The 9,243-nt window shown below is 45.7% G+C and overlaps 1 long non-coding RNA gene across 2 annotated transcripts; it reads right to left on the reverse strand.

Annotated features, from left to right (window-relative positions):
- Positions 1–2,109: 2,109 nt before the first annotated feature.
- On the reverse strand, positions 2,110–9,019 carry LOC142602062 (uncharacterized). 2 transcript variants are annotated; one of them, XR_012835721.1, is made up of 4 exons: positions 8,180–9,019; positions 7,414–7,750; positions 4,577–4,709; positions 2,110–4,043 (listed from the first exon to the last, which is right to left on the reverse strand). It is a non-coding gene; the product is annotated as an uncharacterized LOC142602062 (long non-coding RNA). The 2 variants fall into 2 exon arrangements; XR_012835722.1 differs by lacking the exons at positions 2,110–4,043; positions 4,577–4,709 and adding an exon at positions 5,118–6,623.
- Between the last annotated feature and the right edge of the window lie 224 nt (positions 9,020–9,243).

The raw sequence follows: 9,243 nt of genomic DNA on the forward strand, positions 1-9,243 counted from the left end.
GTATGGCCAAAGCTCACTGATCGAGTGCCAAAGGTTGCTGAAAAGTAGTCAAAGGTAAAATTTCAGAGATTGGAGCCAGAAGTTGGGATACAGGTAAAAAGTCACAGATTGGGGTCAAAGGTTTTAATTAAAGTGAAAGGTTTAGGTAAAAGTTTGGGTTGGGTCAGGGGATCAAAGGTCATTAATGGGAGGTCCAAGAGGTTAAAGGTCAGATTAATGTCAACTACCGTATGCTAGGTCACAGGTCAGATGTCATGGTTTGGGGTGAGGTGCTATGGGTCAGGGTCAGATTGGGGTTAACGGGTCAGGAGTCAGGGGTCAGGGTCAGGGTCCGAGGCCTGGGGTAATGGGTCAGTCTTTTTGGGGGGGATCAAAGTTCAGGGTTAACATTTAGGGGTCAAGTGTTCAGTCAAAGGTCACAGGTGGGGCTCAGGGGTCAGGATCAAGGTCAAGGGTTGGGGTACAGTTGTCAGGGGTCAGGGTAACTGGTCAGGGGTCGGGGGGGGGTTATGTCCTTGTGCAAGACTTTAAAGACACATTCTGATGGGTTTTCTGCTTGCCAGAACAGTGATCACTTTGCACAAAACAAAGGAAAGCCAGGCCGGACACTTTCTACTTTGACCAAAACTGTTGTTACTAGAAGACTGGATTCTCAAGTGCTGTAAGCCAGCAAAGCTTTGCCGGTATCTCCAAGAGTTGCTTTACTCCAGATGAGAATCTGGAGTAACATTTGGGGGCTAGAACATTTGGGGGCTTTCAGGTTGAGTTGGAAGAGTCTATCCGAGGAACAAACATCCATTTCATTGGCCAGCAGTTTGATTAAACCCTCCAAAGACAGTCTGTTGGCCAGGAGTCTGACAGGAAGAGATGAGTGAATGAAAAATCCACCAGAGCTGGAGAGTGAGAAGGGTTTTGTTCATTGGGATTTGCAAAGAAAGAAAAATGTAGAAAGAAACGTGGCTTGGGAAATTGCTCAGCAGAAAGTTAACTGCCTAGTGAAATCCATCTGAGAGACGTCTGTCACAGAGACCTAAAAGGATGTAAACAGGAAGTGAGAGAAAGAGATTAGGCCTAGAGATTCATCCCAAGTTCCATTTAAGTCAATGGAAAGACTCACACTGGCTTCCCTGAGAGATGGCAAGAGCCCAAAGTATTTAAACATGACCAAGGGCTCTGAGCGGATAACCTTGGCTTTGGGAGAACCTCGGCTTCGGGACTGACTTCTCTGGCTCTGCCTTGGTGCAGAGATCTCTTCTGTCGCACACACAGCCTGGGAGATCTGCTTACTCCTCTCGGCCTCCGCGCGCTTGATCTAGTACTCGATGAGCACGCGAGCGTTAGGGACTCTGTGGTCACTCCACCAAATGTTTGGCCCTCCTTTCTCATTCTCTTGAGCTTTCACAGACGGGGTTCCAGCTCTCTCCTGCCCCTTCACAGCAAGACTCTACAGCACTACAGGCTGATGATGGGAGCGCTTTGGTGGTCACCCTCTTTGGAGGCCAAATTCACTGTCTGTTTGTAAAACGCTGCTGCGGCCAGTTGTGGAAACACAGCTTTTTATGATCCTTCTTCACTCTGTTCCCCAGCCATCGATCAAGAGAGACTCAGTCTTTCTCTTTGCCTGTGCCATAGCTCCAGACAAAAGACTTGGAAATTTCCATCCATCTGCACTTGGAAATTGTGGAAATTGCCGTTTTTGAAAGGGGTTAATAAAATCTCAAACAGAGAGTCCAGCAGAACATTTGGAACATTTGCCAAACCCTTGCAGGACGGCTGAAACACTAGCTGTCCCAGGGAAGCTTTTTTGCTGAATCTCTTCACGTCAAATAAAACACACCTCTGGGTAAGCTTGTGTTTCAGTATTTTTAATAAGAGAAGATATTATACCCCTGCTGAGGAACTAAGGATTTAGCGTTTTGGAACAGACTGCCAAAAAAAGGAAGGGAGGTATTAATAGAATCCTAGAATCCTCTTCAGGACAAAAACGAGGAGAACTTCATCAGAGTGAGAATTCTGGCAAATCTAGGAAAAGGACCGTCAGTCAGTAATGCGCACGGTTAGCTTGGGTGGCAGGAGTAGCAATGGTAGCTGAGCAAATTCCCATGAGGTTTGACTGGAATGAAACGTTAGGAAAACATATTTAACTCGGCCTGAGCGATGATTTCTTTTTTTCCCTGACTTGCTCATCCAGTGCCTCGAAAGACTCTTGTCACCTTAACCAAAAGCGGAGGAGAAGGGAGCGCCAGGAAAGCAGGGGCTGTGCCTTGGGATCTTTACATACAGAAAACCCTGAAAGCCTTACATCAGTCATCTTTTATTTGTCCTCCGGAGATCTTCTGGGGACTTCAAGTAGACTAATTGAACTGGCCTTATTCCCAAACCAGAATGGAGTCTCTGAAAAGATCAGGCTGTGTCCGCGTGGGACGGGTGGAAGAAAGAGGGTCGTGTGCATGAAGACGTGGAAGGGCTGATGATGTGGGTCTGCATTCCCACATCAGGATGATAGGTGCCATTCTGAACAGAGGGCTAGGTGTGAAAAGGGGAAAGCCATCCTGGTCTGGGATGCAAGTAGAGTGTACGGAGAGCTGCTGGAACATGCTTGAAGGTTAGATTTAAACAGTAAATCTGGACAAAATGCTACCGTTCATTTTTCATCCTAAACGGCCTGCTTGAAGACCTTCAGGCGGTCACCAGTTTTGCCTCCTCTTCAAGCTACGCATCCATTGGACTCAAGACACAAATGAGCATCATCTGCTCCGGCTGAAATGCTGCCGTATGGGGTGTGCAAACACACTGTGCAAAGAGGCAATTTTACCCAACTGGTTCCGAAAACCCGCTCTACGAAGGCTGGGCCTCTGGGTCTGAATAAGCTGCACTTGAACTTGAGGGGCAAAATGATGGTTCTCCCGTGAAAAAAGTGCCACGGGCCAGCAAGCCTCTCAGAGCATTTCGGAGAAGTCTTAGGGATTCTTGAGATTGTGCCTAAAAGCTTGTGGTTTTGCAAAGCCGTTGTAGGAGCCAGATACCACCGGAAGATGGAAGTGTGCTGGCCGCGGCCCTGTTCCTCCACGAATTCCTCCTGGTCCAGCCACCCTGGCAGAGCCCCAGTGCCAGTGGGTCCTTGGGAAGTTGCACCAGCCTGGCCATGCAGAGAGCCTGTAAAATAAAGTGACAGCATTCCCAGCCATGGCAATGCCTTAGCAACACGTTTCAAGTATGTTCCAGTTCTTCTACAGTTTTTCATGAAATTGGAAATATTACAAATCTCCCTTTCAGATGCATTTTTCATGGCCGTATGAAAAAAAAAAATCTAGTTAATGTGGTTTACTTTTTTTTTTTTTGGTAATGAGCATACTATTGAAGTATGCGTGTCTCAAAAGAGCATCGTGATCATCGGGGTTATTATTCAGAGACAGACAATAGCAATATTAATGAGGCTCAGACATCTGTCAAATTAATCTGTAGTTTAAAGTTCAGGAAACAAAGGCAGGATTTAGTTTTTGTAACTGTGATTTCCCATTTCTGTCAAAATCTGAGTGGCTCTGAGTTGCTGAAAAGAGATTAATTTGTATTTTTCAAGAGTTTATATAACCATAATAATGAGGAACTTAGAAAAGTTGATATAGTGCGTCTTTCGGGAAGACTCTCCCTGACCTTGCCACTTCGGCACGTGAAATCCAGAGCGGTTCAAACAACGTAAGCGTACAGCAGAAATGGGGGGAGTTGATTCCACGAGCATGCACTAGTGTGTAGAAGAACTCATGTGCACTCAAAGTCAAGGCATATCCCCTGTTCCTCTCCCAGAAACAGGGATTTGCTCTTGCCATCCTATCGGGGCTGTCACTCTGTCCTCTTGCCAGAGCTCAGATGGTTGTGAGGGGAGAAGAACAGCCTGCGACTGGTTTCACGGTGTAGAGCAGAAGGCAAAATGTTCACCCTGTTGAGGCTGAAGCAGGGCGTTAGCATACCGGGGTATTTTCTTTTCTGCCTCACGCATTCTCCAAGGATTTCTTCTCTTCACCAAGTTTATGTAACTCTGCATCCTGCATGAGGGAGGATAAAGTCAGTATGGCTGTAGAGTTTAGGCTGAGCATCTCCATCTCCAGGGCCAGGAGAGGCTGCTGCAATGCACGTTAGCACTGCCCAGAGCAGCCTGGGGCTGCTGGAGCCGAGGGGATGCTCCTCTGATCCTCCAGCAGCCTTCTCACAGCCTCCTGGTGAAGTGGCTGCCAGTGCCGTAACTGTACGCACTAGTCCCGTCCCACCGGAGCATTTAGGAAAGATGGCTTGGAAGTACGTTGCGCACATGGAGCAGGTCCCATGCTTTGCCTGGAAGATTTGGGGCTGCCATTTGTTTGCGGTTTCCTCGGCAGGGTCTGCCAGGTGAGAGAGAAGCACGGGCCAAGCATCCTTTCTGAGAGGTGAAAGCTCATGGTGGGTGGGTCAGAGGCAGCGTGCCCAGTGTAAACAGTGTCCTGCTTTGCCCAGGACTAACACTAAGTCAAAGCTGCCTGAGGGAATTCCCATTGGGTTTCGAAAGCTCTCTCTTTGGTCTGGGTGAAAACAACTGGCCTACCTTAACCTCCAGGTGTTTTGAAAAGATGATGCCATGAACAGGTTGTTGGGATCATGGAAGAGAAGAAACCGACGGACTCTTTGCACAAAAAGTGCCTTCCTCTCCAACTCCTCTTTCATCCAGTGCTGCGTACCTGAAACAGCGGAATGCCTTTGAAATGAGCCCTTGAAAACTCTCCCGTTGCTGAGAGGAAAGTTTCCACCAGAGTACCTACCTCCACTACCACCAGTGAAATGCTGCCCACTTGAGCGTTGCGTCCTTTCAGCCTATTACAAGGATTTATGGGATTTGTGCTCTTTGATGGCTGCTGTCATTCTCTGCTTTTACTGCATGATGTAATTAATCTAGCTTTTTCATTTGTCTCCAGTAAAAATAAGTGAAAAACCAAAGAGGTTCAAACACAGCAAGTCAGAAAATCCTCAAGAGATTTCTTCAACAGCTGTGTCTTTCACACGGTTGAGAGTCTGGTCACCATGAGTGCTGTGGAAGAGTCTATGCAGACAATCAGCTCACAGGTATCACGGGCCTGGCACGCCTTTGGGATCAGTTTGAGCTTGCAGGGCATGTCTGCAGCCTGGCTAGGCTTTGGGCTTGAGCTCATTGGGAACACAGAAGAGGTTCTTCCAGCACTACGTGCAGTGCTCTGCCTCCAAAACAGGCCGTGGGCTGAGACGGCTTGCTGGAAAAAGGCAATAAAATCGGTGCGTTGGGTTCTACACCCATCTTGTAGATTTTTCCTTTGGCATAATGCAGGAGAATGGCTCCCCATCTCGAGGAATGCAGTTGCTTGTACAGCCCTGGTTTGTGCGGCGTTGGCTTCTGAATTCAGTGCAGGCTGTTTGCTGTTGGGATATATTGCCACGAGCATCCATCAGGCTGCCCGAGGCATTGAGGGAGAACGGAGATCGGTCACCGGGGTGGTCGGGCTGTAGCCAGGTGCTACCAGTGCCTCTCGCTGTGCTGTACAAAACAAGTTTCTGGGAGCTTTCTAGCACATCTACTCATGTCAGAAGATACAGGCTTATTGAAACAGTTTTGTTCACAGGGAAGACTTTCAAAAGCAAAGCTCTTCTGGGGTTTAGGAATGGATTTTTACTCAAAAATCAGTAGCATGTTTTTTACTGGATAGTTAGCTGTTACCTCTTTAAGAAGCCAGATTTACCTGCTCGTCAGCAAAAAAAGATTTTTGAAAAATTGTGTCATCCACTTGGAAGAGTCTCAGGGGATTTTAAACTCTTCTTTACCTTCATTAATCTCTGCTAGCAATGCTCTTCATGTTGGCCATTTGGTTGCTGCTTATGTTCACGGGTGCCTTCCTTGAATTATTATTAGACTTTTGCTAAGATTATTTGACTAGATGTAAGAAGTTGTAAACATTTGGAGTATCTTTGAATTTGAAGCAAGATCCACTCAATCTACTTACAGATGTGGTTTCTCCTACGGAAAAGAACTGTGAAATTGAGTTCGAAGTACTGCTCCTAGTTCTGGAGTTCAGACTTCTGGAAATAAAGATAGTCCTGCTATGTCTCCTGCCATGGGAGAGCCGCTGTGGTGGCCGAGTTTGGATAGAAATATTCTGAGAAGTTCAGGTCCTGTGTCCAGTGAACATGTGGGGTTATTTGGTAATGAGCACATTACTCTGACCAGCATTATTTTAGTGATGTAAGCTCAAGTGCTTTGAGATCCTCTGCTGACTTCTGAGTTGAGCAGCAGTAAGACAGCTGTCAGAAAGGGACGCCCGCTAACTGCCATCATCAGCTCAACACTAGCCACCTAGAAGAGGAGATATCTGTGCTCCACTACTCATCAGCTCATTTTATTGGCCTTTTGTGGGTTTTTCAATTGTGTGTGGTACAAGCGAATGAATAACAAAGAGCTTTGCCTAGCAGTCTCAACACAGAAGTTGGCAGCCAAGAGCTCTTGGGCTCTAGTCCCTCATCTGACACCGAGTGCATTTCTGTTTGAGCAAGCCAGTCAGCTTCTTTGTGTGATGATTTCCCCTTCTGTGCAGCTCTGTGCATGAACTGGCTGGTTTATTAGTCATCTCCTGTGGATGTTGGGAGGATCAGACTCATTTAGAGAAGAAATAGCTGAGCAGGGAAAATGCCTTCGTACTGCTGAACTCGATTAAAACTTTATTAGTCTATAAATTTTGTACAATTAGGAATATAGTATTCAGAAAGAGATACATCCTTCTTTCTTCTCTCTTTCTAAATTCTACAGGGAACAGCCCAATAGTAGCCACTTTTCTTGCTAAGCTGAACAAGCAAGTGCATTTTTTGAACATTGCTAAAGAGTCTTTTCATACGTTCTGTCCTGCTTACCTTTGCTTATCATGGGTATATCATGGAAAAGAGCTAAGTTCGATGTTTAGAACAACTAACATCAAAAAAGATGCTAATTGTAGATTCCAAATTTTTCTCCAGTTAGGAAAATAAACAATCGTAAAGACCTGGTTGTGTGGGAAGGAAACAACGAGACGGAAGAGGTGACTTGGAATTCAATAGTGTCTGAACGCAAGAAGTTATAGGAATGGGAAAGGATTTGGGAGTAGATTACCACGAAATGGTCAATGCTTGGGAGAACAGAATTTGCAGCCATTTAAAGGGCCTATTGCAGTTAGGAACTTGCAGGATGTTGCCAATTTTTCTGTTCTACCGTCTGCAGTTTGCACGGACAACATAGTGACGAAGCGACACACACTGTTTGTAAGCGTTCCTAAGTGGCCGCAGTATTGATGAGAGTGGGTCAGATTTTGACAGGAATTTGAGTGCCTAAGACGGTGACAAGCACTTAATGCAGGACAAATATCAACACTGACTAGACCCCTGACTTACCTCAGAAGTGGATAGGTACGCATCAGTCAAAAACTGGTGCGAATAGGCCTTGTTTTGATATCTCGCGGTAAGGACGTCCACACTGGAATTTCTACTGCTGCACTCCATGTTCAGCACTGGAGGAGTCCACCTTGTGTGCGCTAATTCCTCCAGCTTGTACCGAGACCATCCTCGGCAGTATTGGAGGAACGATTTAACCTAAGGCCAGCTGTGATGACCGTCAATGCAAGAGCTGCCTCTTTTTCAGCCCTGCTCCTGCTTTGGCTCAACTCATAACGTCTATGGAGTACAGTGGATCACCCCAGGCCACAAGAGCATTTTGTAGATACAAGGAATTCTGCAAAAAAAAATTGTCAAGTTGATTCTAAACTAATTCAAAACAACATACAAACAATCTAATAGTTATAGGAGTTGGAGGACTGCAATATGTGCAGTCAGAACCTGTATCACCAATTGAAAATAAATTCATTCCTTTTCTTAGTTTTCAGGCGCTCTTCTACACCAAGATCATCTGCCTGATTTTGTCATGATTTACTGAAGAGAGACACCTCCTTTACACCTTTCCCAGCTCTAGAAACAGTTAAAACATAATCCCCCTGAGGAGCCAAAAGAGATAAAGATAACTCCTCGCTTCCTGAGTTGTTGCCAGCAATCGGTAGCTTGCCTTGACTTGGCAGTCAATGCAATTGTTACCTCAACCTCCTTTTTAGCACATCCCCAGCTCCAGCTTTACCCTGCTAATGACATTAGAAGGTTGCGTGTTTACCGTATTCTTCTTCACAGAAATTAGCTTTCAAAAAACACTTCTAAGGAAATTTCACAGCCAGGACTGGTGGATCCATCCCTGCTATTGATCCAATTGCAAAACCAGTTAAATAAAGATCCAGGAAGTTAGCAGTACCAAGGGATCACCTTAGAACGACACTTACATGACTGCCTTAGACTTGAAATCATAGCTGTTTCTGAAAGTTTTACCACAGAGGAGGAGTCGTGCCCTGGATTCAAAGCTTCAGAAAGCAGGATCTGGGCTCACGTAACTTTCCTCAATTACTTTAGTGTCTCTGGAACTATGAACTAGAGAAGCCTATTTGTCAGTGGAGGCATTTTCAGCAGAATTCAAACCGGGACAGCAGCGTTTCTGCTCAGGTCAGTCTTTTCTGGCGGGAATATTGCGAGATGTCTCTGAAATAATAAGGTGGTTATTTTCCCAGAATAGTCGCTGCAGGCCTTAAGCTTATTGTGCTTGGCATTGACAAAGACTTTATTTTTAAATCGGTGCCATGAGTTATTATATGCTCTCCTTGGGCTGTGGGCTGGACTGTGCTAAAAAAAGGACCCATGTCAGTGATAAAGCAGTGACTGCATGTGCCAGTGGCTTAACCTTGTCATTACAAATGATACAGTCTTTTGTAAACTATTTAAAAGCAGCTGCGGGTTGGATGCTTCTCTCAAGTACACTGCTGCATTAGTCTGAAACTCAAAAAAAAGAAGGACTAGCCTCTCTCCCTGACATGAGGTTGGGACTGCAGTCAATCCCATTTACAAGGTGCCTATAGATTTCACTGGTGCAAGTCAAAATAAGAAAAAATCCTCTTTTCTTTTTTTCTTTTTTCTTTTTTTTTTTTTTTTTTTTAAGTTCAGCAGAAGCTTTGTGTTTTGTCACAGTAGTGCCTGGGCGCATTGCTGGACAGCGTGTAAATATGCAGCTAGGCTAAAGCCCCTGAGCTGGGGTAAGTATTGGTGACCGCCTGCATACGGTGTCCCAGCCAGCTAGAGTTGCTAGAGGCTTTCATTGCTCTCCTACGGCAAACATGATCTGGAAGTAGAGAG

The sequence above is a fragment of the Balearica regulorum genome, chromosome 1 (assembly GCF_011004875.1).
Source record: "Balearica regulorum gibbericeps isolate bBalReg1 chromosome 1, bBalReg1.pri, whole genome shotgun sequence".
NCBI classification, from domain to species: domain Eukaryota; kingdom Metazoa; phylum Chordata; class Aves; order Gruiformes; family Gruidae; genus Balearica; species Balearica regulorum.